At 41.1% G+C, this 20596-nt stretch overlaps 1 protein-coding gene across 4 annotated transcripts in view; it reads left to right on the top strand.

The window, feature by feature from the left end:
• Positions 1 to 20596, top strand: part of LDLRAD4 (low density lipoprotein receptor class A domain containing 4) — a 330103-nt gene that overhangs the window by 3960 nt on the left and 305547 nt on the right. The window lies entirely within an intron of this gene.

Below are 20596 nucleotides of genomic sequence, written 5' to 3'. Positions count from 1 at the left end.
GTAGTGTTTGTGTTGTTCCATCATAGACCTGTTTCTCAGTCTTCTGCCTATTGTCCTTTATACTTGGAGCTTGGAAAAGGTACTTATTTGGACTATAGCTCTCAGAATCTCATAGCCAGCAGCCAAGCAGTCAAGATATGTTCCTAATTTCAAATATTTTGAATATACCTCCACTTCACTTCTATACCTGATGAGGTTTCTACCCACAGCTTTACAGACCTTGGTTGTACGTGTCCCTATTGGCTACTCACATATGCCATATGTGAACCTCTGTTTCTATCCAAACTATCCTAATGAGTCACACACACCCTCCACCAGCTGGGATATTTAGAGTATTACTTGTGAATAGGTTAATTTCTTCAGTGGTTAACAAATCTGTTAATGTTCTTTGATATAGCAGCAGCTTAGCTAATTGCTGTGAGAGTTTATTACTATAATGTTTTATCAATAGTTTTTAGATCTCAGGAATGACTTTTGTGTATTGCTTAGTCAAATCAGCTTGTATAGGCTATAGCATTGAGTTTTTGAAAAGTGTTTGAGATGTGTCTCAGTTTTATCATATGCTCATTGCTTAAATGTTGCATGTGAGTACATGCATGCATGCATACTAGGTTTTTACATCTGTGTAAATTACCCCAGAATCACATGCCTTAGCTGCAGTTTTTTGGGTGAGGATACTTGACCAACAAAGTTACTTCAGAAACCTAGATATCCAGTACTTCAGGAACCCAACCCCCCTTCTTCCTTTGTGGGTTTGGCTCTGTAGAGGAGACCCATATGATCTCCCTCATTACTTACCACCATACATCTTTTGGTCCTCATCAGTTGGGGGTTTGGCTCTGTAGAGGAGACACTGTAGAAATCTCTGCATCAGATAGGAGAGGCTGGGAGGTGTAAACTGAGATTAGATCTCCTAGTCCAGACTGGAACTGTAAGAGTTCTGTATAGAGAGATTGCCACTTGTTCATATGGCTTCTGGAATGCAGTCCCAAGATCACAGGATTTGAGTCTTAAGAGTAGCATAACTTCTGCATGCTACTTTTAGCAACATCTTGTTGAGAGGGGTTTGGGCAAGTACTCTGTGTTTGGTCTGTATAACTATTCTTTTTGGTATTGGCACCCAACAATAGCAGCTGTGTGTGTGTGTGTGTGTGTGTGTGTGTGTGTGTTTTAAAAAATCTGATGCCAATACAGTTCTTAAGAATCTATTTTCTCACTATAAACATTCTTAAAGATTCGTTCACTTTACCCCACTAATGGCTATTTCTAAGAATAATCTCCTTGCTTGACAGATTGACGAGGTGCTAAATTTCTGAGATAAATGGCATCTTACATTTGATGTATCTTTTTCAGATTTGTATTGGTGTTTTATATTTTCCATGCCCAAAATGACCAAGAGCATAATCCTTGTCCCACATCTTGTGCTTCACTAACCAAAATTTTCCCTTCACCATGAAGGGAAAATTCAAAGAATTGGACATGAAAATGGCAGGGCCTAGCTTTTCTGGTTTTCATTATAAGGTTGTTGTTATGGCTGCACTGTTGCAATAAGAAAGTCTTGCTGAGTGGTGCTTGGTTAATGTAATGAAAGTAATTCAAAGAGAAATTGTTTTCATGGTTGTTTGTGGTTGGCTTTCTTTCACAAGGGGTAAGAAAAGTGTGTTACTTAAAGCAATTGCCTTCTGGTCTGTAATATCTTTTACAAATGACTCTGCTGCTGCTTCACATGTAAGTAACTCTGTTAATATCCAGTATGCTGTAACTGTGTATAGCAAAATATAAATTTTGGGTCTATCACTTAATTGTCTTCAGTTCAGTATTCAATTGCCACAGGTTGGATTCGCCAGTGTTTCCTAAGCTATTCATATTTGGCTTATGGTGTTCCATTGTATATAGTAGTGTTTTTTTTTAATTCAAGAAGGTAGTGGGATTTTTAGACATTCTGAGTGCTGTATGATTGCCATGACTGCCAATATCTGTATGTGTCCCAATTTTTCCTTTTAAAAATGAGCTGAGCTGCATATATATTAGCAGGAATTGGCCTTGCCATTCAAGAGAGTAATTGCAGAGTATGGGCTCATTCCCATTTGCAGTTTAAATCGATTCCTGATTTGCCCTTGCTTCGTGTTGGAAATCGATTCCAAAAGGTCCCTGGTTCCCACTATGAAAGGTTTTTTTTAAATTTCTTACCCCAATGTAATCGCTTCTTTTTTGGCATGGTTGTTGTCTCCACTAGTTGCACTGCTTCAAAATGCATGTCAATCATCCATGACATAAGCGACAGCCTGGACTTTTGACAAGCCTGTGCGGGGGGGGGGGGGGAGGAGGAGTAAGAGGAACTGAAATGGACAGAAGGCTGAAATGGAGCGCATGTCCTGGAGAAGGAGGACCAAGTTTGGGGGCAAGGGACCCACGGGTGGAGGTGGGTTTCCCTTGCCATCCCTTCCTCCGTGGAGTATCTGGTGGGTTTCTTCCCCACCCCTGCCACCTTCGAGCAAGCCAGTCGGGCTCCTCTGTGCCTCTCCCTCCTCTCCTTCTTACTCCTCGGGGGCGGCGGTCAGCTGTGGGATGACCAGCTGGAGCACCCCATTGCAGGGCTGGCAGCCATTTTTCGTGTCCGACTCTGGCCCCTGGCAGCCCCCAACACCTCTGGCCGAGGCGCAGTGAGCCTCAAAGAAGGAGTGGAGCTCCCCGAAGCTCTGCTGCTTGACCTGGCCCAACTCTGGGCTACTGCTGTGCCCCTCGCCTAGGGAGCTGGGCTGCTCCATGGAGGCACTGAGGCTGCGTGAGGAGGACCAACTGGAGAGGAAGGCAAAGGATGGTGGGGGCACTGAGGAGGAGGAGGAGGGAGGAGGAGGAGAGGGAGGCAAGGAAAGGTTGGAGTATTGAAGAAAAGGAAGAGGAGGAAGAGGAGAGGAAGGCAAGGAACAGTGAGGGTCCTGACGAAGAGGAGGAGGAGGCAGATGGAAGAGAGGGAGGCAAGGAAGGGTGAGGGCCCTGAGGAAAAGGAGGAGGAGGAGGAAGATGAGAGGAAGGCAAGGCAAATTGGTGTGACCTATGGATGCTATTTTTTAAAAAAAATTGATTGCAGAATCAATAGAATGATTTAGCAACAACTTGCCTTTGCAAGTAGTTGTGAAATTAATAAATCGATTCATTGATTACTTTTATTTTTTTAAAAAACACCCATAGGTCACAGCAACAAGTAAAAAGGCAGCACTGGGGGTGTGTGACATCTCCAAAAAACTGGTGAAGAATGGTAAACACTCCTGTACCATTTGTCCCTCCTCTCCAGAATGATGCAATTCCGATCTGTTGTTCCCACTTGTTGAACACACTTCAGAATTGATTCTTTTCAAAAGAACCACTTTGAAACTACTGTCAGAACGAAGTGGGTTTTTTTTTACATTTGCCTCGCTTCATTGTGACTGCAATCGATCGCACCAGGATCAGAACCAGTTTCAAATGGGAACAACGGTCATATAATTTGATCGGCAGTTCGCTTTATTTCGTAGTGGGAATGAGCCCGGTGAAAATAATTGAAATTTCCAACTAGAGTTGAGTAGCATAGCCCTATAGCTCCACCGAGATGGCTTCTTGCTCTGGTTCATAAAGTGGAAAGGGGGGGATGTTTGGGCAAGCAGTCTCTAGTCTTTCCCACATGACATTTGGTTCCCTAAATACAGTGGAATCTGGAATTTCTCTGAGCTATGTAATCTGAATGGATCTAGCTTTGTTACTTCTCTTGCCACAAACAGTGTGTGTGTGTGTGTGTGTGTGTGTGTGTGTGTGTGTGTGTGTGTAAGCTGGTTCCCCAACCAGAGAAGCCTCCAGCTTTACCCTTTCCGCATCAGGAAGGAGAGGGAAAATGGAAAGCCTCAGGTTAGGCTCACAGGTCTGAGGTTCAATTCCTCTGCTGTTGTCTGTGACAGTATCATATTCTCATTCATTAGCCACTTAAAAGTACTTTGAACATGTTGGTCACATGGGAAGATGTAAGATTAATTGGTAGACCTCAGATGTCTGGAGGAGAAATTGGTGCTTGTAGTCAAGTTTCCCAGTATTTGTACACCTTGTTGCTAGGCTATCCAAAGAGATAACAATAATATAATGTATTTTCTCCAAGAAACATGAGGCACTCATGAAAAAAAGTCCCCTCTTCATATATGTCTATACTCATATCTTAGTCTGTTTTCTTCTTTAAAATAGGGAGAATGGCATGTTAGCCCTTATCTAAAAGTATGATTTATGTAAATCTCTTCTGCTGAACATGTTGTTCAGACAGGTTTTGAAACGATGAAGAACTGAAGTGTAATTTCTTTGTTGATTGGCAACAGAGAGCTTTCTTAGATGAAGTATGGTTCTGCTGTGCCAAATGGTTGACTTTTCTAGAAGGAAAAAACACAAAAGGTTATGTGAAAAGTACTCTGGTTAATATATTGGCATTCCCAGAACCCACTAAAACTTGGGCAAGCTGCCAGATACCACTTAATGAGGATGCAGAATGTTTGGCACAAATCTGCATAAATACAAAAGAATTTCAGAAAAGGAGTTTGTGAGTGTAAGTTGCATATCTATATCCATCATTAATTTTTAATTACTATACTTTGCACTCAAGATGGTTTCCAATTAGATTACTGACTGTTGCATCTCTAACATTTTTGTTTCTCTGCCTTGTTTAGATTGCTGCTTTCTATCCACTTCCTGTTCCATCATAGAAAGTTATTCATGTAGGTAGTTAATATCTCATCAAGTTTTCATCAGCTTTAATACTCAAGGATCAGGATGGGTAGAGGAGCAAAGGGAGCTTGCTTTGAGACAGGAATGGCAGCTTTGTATCGAATTAGCTTCTCAGTTATCACAGTGATATGTATTTTGTTCTGAAAAATACCTTCTGGATAAGGTAGTATTAAAAGCCCTGCTGTGGATTGGGGGTGGGGGGAGTTTGCTTGCACTAACTGAGAAAGGAAAGAGGTGGGTAGATGAGTGGAGTGTCAGAGGGGCCCATGTCCTCAGGCTGAAGAAAGAGTGAATGTAAGGCCATTTCTGCATTAGGTACTTTAAGGCCATTTCTGTGTTAATAAAAATGGAGTTTCCTGATGGGGAATTCATAAGAACCTGGGTGGGGGGGGGGTTAACTTCCTCCCAATTATATGTGTGATTTTTTGTTTTTTAAAGCATTGACACTGGCCCATCACCCCTCTGCCAGGTATGCCTGTTTCTGATCATAATGTGTAATGTGTATTGAGATTTTTTTATTGGCTAAAAGAGACACACATTTAAGAAACTGTAGGTTGTCAGACTGTTTATATGACAGTGCATGTCTGTGCTTGCCAAGATCTAGACAGTCTGTTAATGTTACATGCTGAGGATAGATAAATTACTGGGTCTAAGACATAAATGCACTTACGTTTAGTACATATCTGTGATACACCCTTATAGATTTTTGCTCAGTATTGTCTATTGTAGTGGAGATCAAGCAACATGTTTGGCACCTGTTTATTAATTAAGCATTGATAACTTATTCTATGCCTCAAACCTTTGGCTTTATCTGTAAGCAGTACTTAAAATATAATACAGAGAGAGAGAAATGTTTTTAATGCAGCAGTTTTTAGTGCAATGGCTAAAACAGCCGTGCAGCTTATACCCAACTATTAAATATGTGTAAGAACAGCAGGAGATCTTAGATCAGTATGTGGACTTGTGTGTGTATGCCTTCAAGTCTCCTGTTGATGTAGGGCAACCCCATTCATTTCTTAGGCAAGGAATACTCAGAGGTTTGCTGGCCAGACTTTGGCAATTCTGTGGACAGCTGGAATTCCAAAGATGGGGTATTTTTGTGAGTCTTGATCAGTACTTAACAGGTAGCAGTGTAAGGGAATCTGAGGTGTACAGTAGGACATTGCAGGTCAGGTATCCTGCATGACTGTGTTCATTTTTCTAGATACTGCTTCCATGGTAACTTGAGTGCTTTGCTTTTCTGTAATGTCTGTGCAGGACTTTGGGGGTAAACATTGCAAATGACATAGGCTTTCCCGGTGGAAACATTAACTGTAAACCGTTACTATATAAACCTGTTCATGTATATTTAGTAAAAGAGAATAATCTTGGGACTTAGACTCATTTCTGCAACTGCTTGGTGGCAGCTTTGACTGGATAGGGATAACGTAGTTAGACTCTATATGAGTCTGCCTTCAAAGATGTCTCAGAAACGTCATCTTGTGCAAAATGCAACATGTTACAAAATTGCTTGCTGGATTACTATATAACATAGTTCTTAAATCAGCTGAACAGACTGCCTGTTTGCTTCCACTCTGAATTCAAGGTGTGTGGAATGACATTTAGAGCCTTTAATGGCTTGGGACCACTTTACTTGAAGGTATACCTCTCTTTATATTAGGGGTGGGCAAAGTGCATCTTGCAGGCTACACGTGGCTCTCAATGTTGTTTTTGTGGCCCCCCCAGCCTCCCCCCCCAGGAGTAATTGTGTTAGGAGCAATATAGAATATGTTAATAGAAAGAGCATATTGTAATAGAAATATGTATGCTAACTGCTACCACCTTGAAAATCTTCCTGTTGCCAACTTTTAGATACTGGATAAAGAAAGCTAAATGTCTCACAAAACTACAGTTCCCAGAATCTCCTAGCATTCAGCCAGAGCAGTTAAGACAGTCTCAAACTGGATTATTTCTGTGGTGTGTTTTGGACCTGAGTTAACAGTGCTGTCTCACTAGTTGTATACACTTTTGTGATGATTTGAGTTCTTATTTTTGGGTTAAAATAGGTAAAGGCTACAGTTTCTGTCATGAGAATGTGAGTTTCCTCTACAGTCTTACAGATTTCACTGAACAGCAGATCTTGCTTTGCCTTTGAGGTATACAATGCCTATTGGAAATGTGAGGATCTGCCATTGTGTGGTTTTCCCTTCCTTGTTCTGCCTGCATCTCTTTTTGGGTGCTATCAGTGTGAACTGGCAATTGGGTATAAGTTGCAGGGGACCTTCTGTTGAAGCAATCGAGATTGTGTACTAGCAAACTGTCTGATCTGTGAGCACTTTGTAGACAAAACTCAGTCACATTATGGAACATAATTGGGATATCCTTCCAAGGCAAATAGCAATTTAAAAGGAGCTATTTTTGTCAGGATTGCAGCAGAAAGGAAATAATTCAGCATTCATTCCCTGCCTGCTATGATCCCACTTAATTATTACTCTCCCCCATAGCTGTTGTTTGCCTTTTTAAAAAAGTACATGTTAATGTGACAATTGGAACAGTTATTTTACTCTCTGGCGTGTTACAGACCGCCCAAAACGGGCAGTCTCGCGCTGCTGCCGGTTGCTCCGCGAGGGAGCCACAGCAGCCAAACTGTGTGGCTCCCTCGCGGAGCAAAAGGAAGCCCCAAAATGGCGCTTCTTCTTGCGCCCCGGATGGGACGCCGCGAGGCGCTACTCACTCACTTGCGGAATCATATCCAGGGCTTGACGTACGGACGCTATGCGTCCAATACGTAAAAATGGTGGTGCCCGTGTGTATAGGGCGCCGCCATTTTTACACCCCCGTCACATGCTAGGGGTGAGGCCGGTGTGGACGCTAGGTCCTCAGCCAACCCCTAGCACGTGACGGGGGCGCCGCAAAGGCCCGTTTGTAATGGGCCTCTCTTAACATCAGTCAGACTTAAATTAGTTCTGATTAAATTTTTACCTTTATTTCAGTGGGTCCCAAGAGCAACTAATGTCTGAATCCAAACACATTTTCGTTGTTATCATCAGAATGAATCTGTTCTATAAAAATATGAAAGTTTGTCTTAAATTTTTTAAAATACAATATTTAATAGATAGGCCAAAACATTGTTATTTTCTCTTTCTCCCTCTCTTCAGTACCTTTTTGTTGTGTGCCTTTAAGTCATTTCCAACTTAGAGTGACCCTGTCATGGGGCTTTTTTAAAGGCAAGATTTGTACAGAGTGGTTTGCTTTTGTCTTCTGCTAAGGTTGAGAGAGAATATATTGCCCAAGGTCAACAAGTGGGCTTCCATGATTGAGCAGGGATTCAAACCCTGGTCTCCAGAGTCATAGTCCAATGCTAAAACCACTATGCTATGCTGACTCTTGTACAGTGCCTAGGAATGCAAAAGATAATTCTTGAAAAAGGATTGTGGGTAAATAATGAAACTGAGGCCCTTCTGATTGCCAAATACTTTATCTGTAGTTTTTCTTTGGTCTTCATTCAGTTTTTCCCCAGTAATGTTTGTTGTAACTATTCCTTTGTTTCTGTTATAGAAATCCCACTCAATCTACTTTCAAAAGATGTTGGAATCAATGTTGTTTTTTCTGTTTTTAGAATATAACTGTGCTGAACTATACACTTTTGTTTTCTCACTAGGGAACTATTTGTGTTCTTCTGTTACACATGAGGAAGCTCGGAATTGAGAGACAGGACAGCTATTACAGAATAATATCTATGGGCCTGAACAGACAGGCCAAAATAAAGCTACTTCGAGTCACTTTGAAGGTATGCTGTTTAAATTATGCATGCGTCCTAAGAGGCTGGAAGTTGCGTCAAAGCCATGCTCCAGTCCTCTAAGGACTGGAGCACAGCTTTGCTGCAGCTTCTGGCCTCTTAAGATGTGTGTGTCATTTAAACAGCATTTAAACAGCTATTGATTTCCTCTTGGTCCAAGAGCGTGAATCGTTTAGGCTAGCCCAGTGAGTTGAGTGGAGATTCTAATCATGGTCTCCTGGAGTCCTAGTCCAATACTGAAACCATAATACCACACTGACTCTTATTTGATCTTTTCCACATTTTTAGTCTTACTGTTCCCACACATTCTTTGCATATTATGCTCTTTGTTATGCACACTGCAGCCATTTTATCATGGCAGCACATATATTCATTCTGCCAGATTTGCTACACGAACTAATAAGTTGTTCAGCAGTTTCATCTTTTTTCTTTACATAGCAGACATTTCCTATCTCCCATTATTATTTCAATATTTGTACTAATGCGATTTGATTGAAGTGCCTACTCTTGAGGGACAAGTAAGTCCTTGGCTTTCTCTTTTTCCAAGTCTCATTCTGTAAACATTTGCAGATGATCTTCTTCTCAACTTTTTCTTTTATGCTCTTAATAAACTGACAGTGTAGTAGTTTGTTTTGCTAGGCTTCAAGGTGATTTTTAAAATAATCTTATTTTTACAGGTGTTTTTTTGTTTTTTGATATTCAGTACATTTTCTCTATGTACATATTAGCATCTATATACACCACTTTCTTTGATGTATTTGCTCAAAGATCTTTTCTCTTCTACAAGAATTTGTTTCATTTGTAATTATCCTCAGCCCCCAATGCTGCATGGTAGATACAGCTGATCAATATAACTTCAAGAGTGTAAAGCAGGATATTATGTTATAATTCTCTGGATTTTTCTGGTTTGGACATTAGTTCTGCTTGAGTCCAATCAACAATCCCAGCACTTTATTGGATAAGTGGTGTGGTTTGGATAGTTATGACCTGACCTGAACACTTTTTCTCTGCAATTCCATTTGTTGAATTAACAGTTATTTGTTGCTTTTTAAGCATCAATAATAATTAATCAATAATTAATAGGTTATTATTAGTTTCACATACTGCCAGTATGTGAAATTTTAGCCGTATTTATTGATAGTGTAGCACATTTATCAGTCTCAAATTCCATTAAGATATCTTGACTAAATAATTTTACATATTTGTAAGGATTAAATTTCTGGTGGCAATTTCCATATAGTTTTAGAACATCCATATAACAAAATGGCTTGTTTTTCAATTTCCTTTGATATGTCATATCTCTGATTTTTTAAAATTAATATAAAAGTAGTGTCATCGCTATGACAAGTAAGGGAGATTTGGAATAATCCTTAAAATCCTATGTTTAATATTAAATTTATCCACATTTTTTTCTTTTTATTTTTAACATGGTATGCCATGATTTCATTACAGCAATTTTCTAATTTTTTGCTCATTCCTACAATTTTGTATATTTTTTACTCATATTTGTAGTAAAGAATCAAATACTTTTTTTTGCATTTGATTCATGTTATCTGTAAATTTGTTTTGTGTATTTTACAGTTTTTCAATTTCATTTTATCAACTAGCAATGGATCAGTTGTTCATTGGGAACTGGAACAATTTCCTTTCTGATCTGTTGGACTGGATGAGGGCACAGACATTCACACTTAAGTAGGATAAGATAGAGATGCTCCTGGTCAGCTGAAAGGTAGATCATGGAATTGCAGTTTTGGACTCAGACTTGAAGTGAGTACCAGGTTTTTGTGGTATTCAGGAGTGAACACTTTTCCTCTGCAATTCCATTTGCATTGATTGTTATAACAGTTCTGCATCATCATTCACAAATTGTTGAACAGCATTTAGGATTCTAATCCTGTTTCTATCACTTTTTACTTTTGCTTCTTGTCCTTAAGCACTTGAGGTTTCACTGTCACTCAGTGAGATTTTTCTTTCTTTTTGGCTACAGATAGAGTCTTAGTTGCATTTTCGCCTAGCAGTGTCCCTAGTTGTGGTCCAGCATTCTGGCTCCCTGTCAATTAAGCTTAGTACTGCTAATTTCGTCTTTACACAGTCTTTAAATTCTACAGCAATGTCCTTCATGTTGTGTTTTGGCATGAGAATAACTTTAGCTTTAGCTTTATTCTAATTTTTGATGTCAGTGGTTAATGGTTTGTGCCACAACCTACCGCTGGTCATGTTTTTGCAGAGAAAATGGAGCTTCGCCATCTGCTGCTTTCAGTTATGTAATTTGCCTAGGAGGCCGGCGCTAAAAACCACATAACACCATATTGGAAGAAAGGCCACAACTTTATTAGCAACAGCAAACCAAAACAGAAGGGTTGGCACAAAGCATAAGGTCAGGATCTGAAGCATCGACTAACCCCTCGGTTAATCGATAAGCAGCATGCCTGGTGACCGCCAGGCGTTGGGATGACCTAGGGGCTAAGTAATGCAAACTGGCCGCCATCACACCAGGCGTTCTCTAGATCACAAAGCCCCTAGTCACCGGGTGGCATATCCATGTTGTGGCCCCCGCAATGGCCACAACCCTTGCACAGCTTGCCCCCGGGTCTCAATTGACTCCCAAACCAGTGCTCCATAGCCCTGGTAACCAAACCAACCAGATCCTGTCCTATGCTGCCGCCCCAAGTTGTGACAATATACCCAAGAACCCAAGCGGAGGGTGGGTGGGAGAGCCGAGCAGCAAATGGCTGCGGGGCCTGGCCTCGTGGCCAATATATAGCCAAGGCCCCGCCCATCACCCCATACTGAGGCTCCTCCTCCAAAGCGGCCCCAACCAATGGGCCGCCCTGGAGGACTGGAGCCCCACCTGGAAACTTCCTCCGCCCTTACTAGAGCGGCCCGGGAGGAAGGGGAGGGCCCTTCCAGCCCGAGCCACCAATCGGGGCGGAGGGCAGGCCCCAACCCGGAAGTTGGGGCCAGGGAGCCGCGCCGGCTCCCTTCAGCAAAGCGGCCGGCCCGGGGAGTCGGGCAGCCGCTTTCTATTTGATTTATGCATTGACCCTCATGAAGAGACAGGATTTGCAAGAAAAGACAATAATCCTTGGCAAGGTGGAAGGCAGCAGGAAAAGAGGACAACTGCATTCCAGTTTGATAGGTTCAGTCAAGGAAGCCATGGCCTGTAAGACCTACGTAGCTGATTATAAGGTGACTTGGCAGTCTCTCATTCATAGGGTCCCCATAAGTTGAAGTTGACTTGATGGCAGTTAACAGTAACAACAACATTGGTTATCAAGTGATGTCTACATAAACATTCATTTCTCTGGTTGCGTGAAGAATGTCTTTATAACAAATAAACTGTTGGCCTCACAAAATCCTGCTTCATTTCTTATTCGTAGGGTAAATTCTGTGTTTCTTCCTTTTGCATTCTCGTTGCCTATGATTACCAACATGCCCTGTTTTGGTCTTTCAGTAATTTTCTCCTGGGCTCCTACATAGAACATCTTGATTTGTTCCTCATCTGTGTCTGCAGCAAGTGCATAAACTTGGAATATGGTTGTATTGATAAGTTGTCCTTGATGTTTTATTGATATTATTGCATCAGACTTTGCATTGTATCCCTGGACTTCTTTTGGTATGTCTTACCTCACTATTAATACTACCGTGTTTCTTATTTGATTGTCATTTCCAGAGAAAAACACTCTGCAATTGTCTGAATGAAAATATCCCATTCCTCTCCACTATAGCTCATTCCTGTCAGGTATATCTCTGTGTTCCAATCCTTGTTTTATGATTTGTAACTTTCCCCGATTCATGCTTCTCCCATTCTATGTTCCTGGAACATATGTTATGCAATTTTGGACTTTTCTTTCATTTGAGTCATTCGTTCGGCTTGAGTCTAGCTGTTTCATTAGACACAGCATTTCTTGTCCTTGTCCTCTGTTCTTCCCCAGTAGTATGTGTGCCATCCAACATTGAGGTCCCATCTTCTAGCCTTGTCTCTTGTTTCATTTTAGATTCTGTAATCATAGGGTTTTTGAGGTAAAAGGAATTCAGGAGTGTTTTGGCATTGTTTTCTTCTGCATAGTTCTAATTTCTTTAGTGCTACTCTTAGAATCATAGAATGATAGAATCATAGAGTTGGAAGAGACCACAAGGGCCATCCAGTCCAACCCCCTGCCATCCAGGAAATCATAATCAAAGCATCCCTGACAGATAGCCATCCAACCTCTGTTTAAAGACATTAAGGAAGGAGACTCCACTACACTCTGAGGGAGGGTGTTCCACTGGCAAACAGCCCTTACTGTCCTTCACCAGTGTCAACCCTGTACTGTTCCTGCCCAGTAGCTGTTGTTCTTACTGTTGCTATTCTTCTTGTTACTGGGAATCTATCAGTGTATTTCCAAACAAAATACAGTATACAGTTTTGAATGTCGCGTTACAGACCGCCCAAAATGGGTGGTCTCGCGCCGCTGCCGGTTGCTGTGTTCGGGAACTGCAGCAGCCAAACCGCGCGGTTCCCAGGCACAGCAACAAAGAAGTGCCAAAATGGCACTTCTTCCTGGGCCCCGGAAGAGGCGCTGCAAAGCGCGAGGCGCGCACTTGCGGCGCCACTTCCGGTGCGCGACGTCCGGACGCTGCGTGTCCACAGCGTCAAAATGGAAGCACCCATCTGTATAGGGCCCCGCCATTTTGATGCACTCATTACGTGCGAGGGGCAAGGCGCTTCAGGAAGTGCTGCCCCTCGCGCGTAATGACAGCATCTCAAGGGGCCCGTCTGTAACGCACCAAAGTCTTGTTTGTGTAGCAGGAGCTGCCCCTTTACTCACAGCAAAAGTCTTTTTTTGTAAATGTCTCTGTACAATACATACAAATGATGCCATTGCTGAAAAACGAAAAATATTAATAAATTACTGCTGTAGAATTTTGAACTGCTTAATGTAGAGTGATGCAACTAAAATGCATCTTTTATTGTAATTATTGACAGCATGAAGCCACTGGGACAATTAATTCATCTTCTAAAGTGTCCTTTTAGCAGTCATCTTGCTGACACAGCATTATTTTGGTGCCAATGTTTTGTTTTGTTTGTAATAAAAATAGATGTCATGCTATACAGTGCATGTGTTTTCTGAACACTACTTTCAGTGTTGAAATCATAGGCTGGTAGATAAACAAATCTTGTTTTAATTAGCCATGTCTGTTTTAAGCAAGACTATGTCAGAATATAAATTTAACAGACTAATTAGGGTTTGATTAAAACAGCACTAGTGTATGGAATTGTAAAATTGCCTCTTTAATACATTTTATTCTTAGGCGCCTCAAATTATGATTCTCATACAGTTAAATTTGTATTTAACTAAATAGTGAAATGTTTAAGATACAGTCCCTCTTAGGGTTGCCATAATTCTGGACCTCCAAACTGGGATAAATGTAGGACAAAAGTAGGACAAAATTTTCAAATGTAGGACACATTTTAAAAAATGGAGGACACGCAAAAAATTTGATGCTTTTTAAAAAAATGTTAATATAAATTCATGTTTCTTAGGCATGATCAAAATGGAGGACATTTTGGCATTGTTCCTAGACAGATGGCAGAAATGTACTTCCCTTTCTGGCTAACCCCTCCCCCCCATTCCAAACAGCATATTTGGGCATTGAAGAGGACGAAGAGTGGAAAAGGCAGAGGAGGAGGAAGAGGAGAAGAAGAAGAGGAGGAGGAAGAAGGGGAGGAAGAGGAGGAGGAGAAGAAGAGATGGAGAAGAAGAGGAGAAAGAAGATGAAGAAGAGGAGGAAAAGGAGGAAGAAGGAAGAGGAAGAAGGGGAGGAAGAAGGGGAGGAAGAGGAGGAGTAGAAGAAGAGATGGAGAAGAAGAGGAGGAGGAAGAAGATGAAGAGGAGGAAAAGGAGGAAGAAGGAAGAGGAAGAAAGGGAGGAAGAAGGGGAGGAGGAGAAGAAGAGATGGAGAAGAAGAGGAGGAGAAAGAAGATGAAGAAGAGGAGGAAAGGGAGGAAGAAGGAAGAGGAAGAAGGGGAGGAAGAAGGGGAGGAAGAGGAGGAGGAGAAGAAGAGATGGAGAAGAAGAGGAGGAGGAAGAAGATGAAGAAGAGGAGGAAAAGGAGGAAGAAGGAAGAGGAAGAAGGGGAGGAAGAAGAGGAGGAGGAGAGGAGGAAGAAGAAGAGGAGGAAAAAGATGAAGAAGAAGGGGAGGAAGAGGAGGAGAAAGAAGAAGAAGAGGAGGAGGAAGAAGGGGAGGAAGAAAAGGAGGCAGAAGAAGAGGAGGAGGAGAAAGAGGAAAGGCTCTTTCCTCTGCCTAGCTGCCTCTGTCGCCAACGGAGGAAGCCAGGCAAGGGAATGGGGCCTCGCTGAAGCCAAGCCCCAAACCCCTGCCTGGCTGCCTCCGTTGTCGTTTTGCCCCCACCCCCGGGAATTCCCCCCCCAGAGACGGAGGCAGCCAGGCAGAGGTTTGGGGCTTGGCTTCAGCCGTCCTCCAAGCCCCAGCCAAGCCTGGAGGGCTCCGCGATCGCGGAGGAGCCCCCAGGGCTTGGCTGGGGCTTGGAAGACAGATGTCCTCCAAGCCCCAGCCAAGCCTGGAGGACTCGCTGGGGGGAAGTCCCGGGGGCGGAGCCAAACCGGGGCGGGACCGTGCGGACCCGCCCCAAATCGGGAAAGTCCCGCCCCCAGGCGGGATATGGGAAGCCTAGTCCCTCTATTTATGGAGGGAAAATGGGCATGCAAACCCAGTTTTAAGAATATCTCCGTAAAAATTTTTTTAATGACTAGTGATGGTGAAATTAAATTGTTATTCATAACATAGTTGTGAAATATGTTTGGATATTATTTGAAAATAGACATGTACTCATTTTCAGCATTTAGTATTGTAAAAGAATGCTAAGCAATAGCTTAAAATGTTTTTCACTTCTGAACTGTCACCAAGATGATATAGGCTAACAACATTATGCTATGAAAGTTTACTTAGGAGAGTTTAGTACCAAGTAAGTGGATATAGGATTGCTGCCCAAATTTGTTAAAATTACTAGATATCAATAATCCAATAGATAGGATCACAGAGTTGATGTAAACCAAGAGAGTTATTGGGTGTTGAAGTCTCTGTGCAGATCTTAAACCAGCCATGGATATACTGCATAGCAACAGACAAATTCTCTTTGGTCTAGTTATCTGTCTGGAGAGTTAGAAAATCCTATACTATGTCATAGTTAGGGCTGTGATTTTTGTCCTGAAAAACAATGTGTGGGTGAATATAAAATCCCCCACAAATCTACTTTCAGTTTTTTTTCCTTTTGTCTGCACACAGATATTTTAAGACACTGTCTTTTCCTTCTCTGTTTTAGTCGATGTTCATTGCAGCATGAAACAGCAGGGAAAGATACCCTTCAGTACTGAACCCGGTGAACTCAAGGCATATAACCAGTCATATTTGGCTAAATCCAGGCTCACTAATGGCAAATTAAACTTATTTAGAGTGAGGCCAAGGCTTCCCAACACTGGGAACTAAACACTTCACATGTTCTGTTACATCAGTTTTTGAAACATTTCTGAATGGAGGGGTGCTTTCCACACTGAGTATGGGGTTTGCAAAACAGATCTTTCTGCTTTTAGCTCAGGTCCCAATATTATAGGCTATTTGAGGAAACTGGGAGTGGTGAACCTGGTCCTGCAGGTATCTTATGCGTATATCTGCCATGAGGTGTAGACAGCACAGTGGCATCATTAAGGGCACATGACCTGCACTGGGTGACACCCCAGAAGAGGGATAATACCTGGTCAGGCCCCCCTCCCACTCAGGATGAGAAGGGTCAAGCATGCCCCTCCTGGCTTTGTTGCTGTGGTGGATGAAATTGGTTTTGACTTGCCTTTCTCAAGTGATTGGCTGCTTTGTTCTAATTTAAACTACAACTTATGTTAACAGGGTTGTCATTTTCTTTGCCATTCAGTGGCATAGGTAAGAGGTGATAAAAATGCAACTATGCAGCTACTGTTGTAATGCAGTCCAAGTGGCAAGGAATGCTAGGGGTTTGCAGTTCAACAACATCTGAAGGATTGAATGATTCCCACTATTGGCTTAGATGTTTGAAGGGCCAGAGAGCCTTGCTAGCCTTAAGCAGAAACTGAATATTAAGAAGAGTTTTAAAAAATATTTTGAATTTTGAATTACATGGTGTGAGCCAACTCTTTTTGGACTACAGTCCTCAGAAGCCCAAAACTGTCATGTGCACTTCAGAATGTGGTATTACAGGTCATTGCTGTTCTGTGCCTTCAAGTCATTATTGACTTATGGTGACCCTTAGGCGACCCTATTATGGGGTTTTCTGAGGATGAGAGTGTTTGATTTGCCTAAGGTCACCCAGTGGGTCTCCATGATCAAGTGGAGAATCAACCCCTGGTCTGCAGAGTCCAGCGCTCAAACCCTTAAACTATGCTGGCCTTCTAATTCCAGGTATACCTCAGTTAAGGAAGGAGATGTGTTCCTAGGTGCTATTTATTTAACTGAACATTTGGTACCAGAAGTAGAATACTGATAGCTCCATACACCACAAAAAATAAAAAAAATAAAGAGCTGTTCAACATCATTCAGCAAAGTTTTTGTTCAAAACTATGAATATTACTTATGAAGTGAAATAACCAGGTCAGGTAATCATTCCACAAGCAAACATAAATATGTTGATTCTTCTAGAGATCACTTGAGGGCAAAAATATAACTAGGGATGATTTTGCTTTCAACAACCTCCACATACCTGAAGATTTCTAAGATGGCCACACTTCTAGATCCATTTTTTTTTACTATGCTGGAGGTAGCTGTTCTGTTTTGCTGTGCCTGCTCTGTGAGTACTTCTGGAGGGAGCCGCTGTTTATTTTCTCTGTTGCATGTATGCACACACAGCTACATTAGGTTCAACTACAGCAGAATCATGCTATTTCCCAGTTTAAGATTTATTTCATTATTTACTGCAGACATGGCTGCTGCAATCGACACTGCAGCCTTCCAGCATCCTCCCAATGCTGATGGCACTAAAAAACTTCCAGCTAGACAGAGGATGGGGAAAAGGGGGTGGTGGTGGACATAAACATCTTTGTAAATAAAAGCTTTACTGACAAAAGCTTTGCTAATTCATGTATGCAAGCATCTAGGGGGGACATTCCTGCTCATTCAGTTTGGTTAGGACCATGGATCCTAAAGTCCTCCTGATTGCATTGCAACACTGTTTACATTAAGAAACGTAATTAGTTAGCCAGAGAATCACAGATATAGTTAGCAAGCGTCAATTCTCATGATTATGAATGGCTTGAAATGATTCTGATGTGATTCTTGGAAGTGTAGCCAGCCCAACCATATCTGGCTTATTAACATATAACCATTATCTGTATAAGTATATATTCCAGGAAGATATTGTGACTATGAAGAAAAAGATTGTTCTCACATTCTTACATCATTGATTATTTCTCTCCCTGGTTTTGTTTGGGATACTTTTGAGGAAGTAGACATTTCCCACTGCCCCAGTACATGTACTTGAGGCAGTTTTGGAGATCTTTGCCCTCCAAGCTTGGGAAATGCAGTGTGCTAATCCAGTGACATTGATATATCCTGCTCTAGGGTGTGAAATCTGAACAAAAGATATTGATGGTGGGGAAAAAGCTCTTGAAGTTTAAACAGACTTGGCTGTCCATTTTCACCTCCAAGTTGTATAAGAAATTCAGTAGAAGTGAAATGAAATTGTCTGAATAGGAACAGTGCCCTTTTAAATTCTAATTAGGGAATGAATTAACTAGTATGAATTTTTATGAGTCACAATGAATTACAGGTATTAATTACTTGACAGTCTTACATACACTAAAAGCAGTGGTTATCCAAATGGATCTTCAGCTGACAGATCAAGCTGAATGTCATTAATTAGTCTGATCAGAATTTCATTTTACTTTTCAAAAGTGTTCCTCACCCTCTCTAGTTCTTTTAATGAAGGGAAGTTGAAATAGGACACAGTGAAGGCAAGAAGAAGTACATTCATTCTAGTCTTCTGGGTGGGCTGTAGAACAGGGAAAACTGCTGTTGGCAGGCTTTCAAACTGTGGTGCCTTGTGGCTAGATTCTGAAATTCTGAATTATACATATATCTCATGCATGCCTCATGTAGAATGAGTTTTATTACTAGAATGCAAGCATCCAGCACTCAAAGGAGAAGAATGTCTATTGAACACTAGTACTCTTTCTCACAGTGCAGACCTTGACCTAATTTCTCTAAGCATTTTCATCTTTTATCTAGTTGCTGTAGCATAGGCTACTACTGTTGTATGTACACAGCTCAAAAGGCACTTAAAATTAAGTGTTATTTCTTTTCATATTCTTTACAGTCAGTTGTGTACTGGCTTTAACTCTGATGCTGAATTTAATAACCAGCCATTGTTATGCTCATTGCATGGAGTTTGAAGGGAGAGGATGAATTCATGTGAATATTAAGAAACTTTACAGTAATTCCAAATATTAGAGATTAGAGGAAGGAATCTTGTGCATTAGAAGAATGGTTGTGTGGTTAGGCCTGTGATTAGTGAAACAAGCGGTAGAAGGCAATGGTTGGGTCATTATAGAGAAAAGTGGATTTAACAGTACAGTATGTTAGTTGCTCTGTGTTATGGATATTGTCCCAACCAGCACTATTCTTGATAGCTTGTGTAACAACCCATTATTTGATAATCTTGATGATGAGTGTTAGGTTGGTTAATGACAGAACTGTCTGGGTTCTTTTTGGATTTACAATCAGTTCCCAGTATTGCAGAGTGTAAAGATGCATCTTTTCAACTTTCCCATTCAAACTGTTTTCTTTATGAGAATGATATTAATGTTTTATTGATTTAAATTATTTTAATGATTCCTTTAGCTATGTTGAACATGGTTTTTAGCAGAAAGGTGGGCTAAAAAGGCAATAAATGAATAAAATAAACAAGCATCTGTTATCTTGCTGTTAATCCTTACTAGCATGCTGACAGATAACAAGAGTTGAGGAGCCCCTTCACAGTACAGAATTATAGCGCTATAATCACTTGTCTGGAAGCAGGTATTGAAGAAAATTTACCTATAACTATGAATCTAGACGGCATAATAATTGCTGAAGAGGCAATGACTGATAGATTTGCACCTGTTCACTAGAAATGTTAAGAGAATCTTGGAATGGTTTGTATCAAAACACATGCTTATATGAGTGTACAGTCACACACATTCACATTTTATCTTGGAACATTTTTGTATTAGCTGTGCATTTTGGAGGGCTATAAAGAGAGAGGATGTTTTCCTCCCTCATTTTCTTATGAAGAAGTCAGCTCAGGTTTATTGTGGAATTTGATTACCTAGCAGATCTCAGTTCATATTAGATGCCACTGTTTAGTTACCCCACTGTGTAGTGATGTTTTAATTCTTAATTTGAATCACACCCCAGAGTTATACTGCAGGTTGTATGGTCACAGTCAATATACTACTAGAGTGTGAAACAACTATACAGCATTTGTCTTTATTTCTGACAATAATTTTGATATATTTTAGATAGGCTACATAGTGTTAATTATGAATAAAACAACGTAAGAATAATTATCAGCCTAAAAAATAAGCCCGAGATCTGGGAAGGAATCCCATCATCATAATCATCATCACCACCACCACCATCATTATTTTTCTTCCTCTTTTTCTGATTGTGGCAAGGTGATTAGTTTCCCAGGCTAGAAAGGTGAGTTTGTTGTTTGATCACTTGTAAGGAGAGAAGCCTATTCAGTTGTAAGCAGTACCCAAAGTGGAACGCTTTTTAGAATTGGAATTGTTTTATTTCAAATTAGGCTAGGATCAATTATGCCCACTGAACATAAGTGGGAGGTCCAGCTCAAAATAAGTGGGATGGTAACCCACTTTAAATTCTGGTTGCAGCTCAGATGCATTGTTTTGCATAATAAATTAAAGTTGATGAGATGCAAAGCAACAGCACAATGATATATTTATTTAATACACTGTAATAAACCTGTGCTGCGCACTCACTCATAAACAGATGTGTACAATATCTGTCTTATGTGAAATCTTTCTTTACCCAGAAGCATTTTGTCTACC

The sequence above is a fragment of the Sceloporus occidentalis genome, unplaced genomic scaffold, assembly GCF_023333645.1.
Source record: "Sceloporus occidentalis isolate IW3139 unplaced genomic scaffold, rSceOcc1.0.p SCAF_3, whole genome shotgun sequence".
NCBI lineage: Eukaryota > Metazoa > Chordata > Lepidosauria > Squamata > Phrynosomatidae > Sceloporus > Sceloporus occidentalis.
The sequence above is the reverse complement of the archived record's forward strand: the minus strand, read 5'-3'. Positions and strand labels throughout refer to the sequence as shown.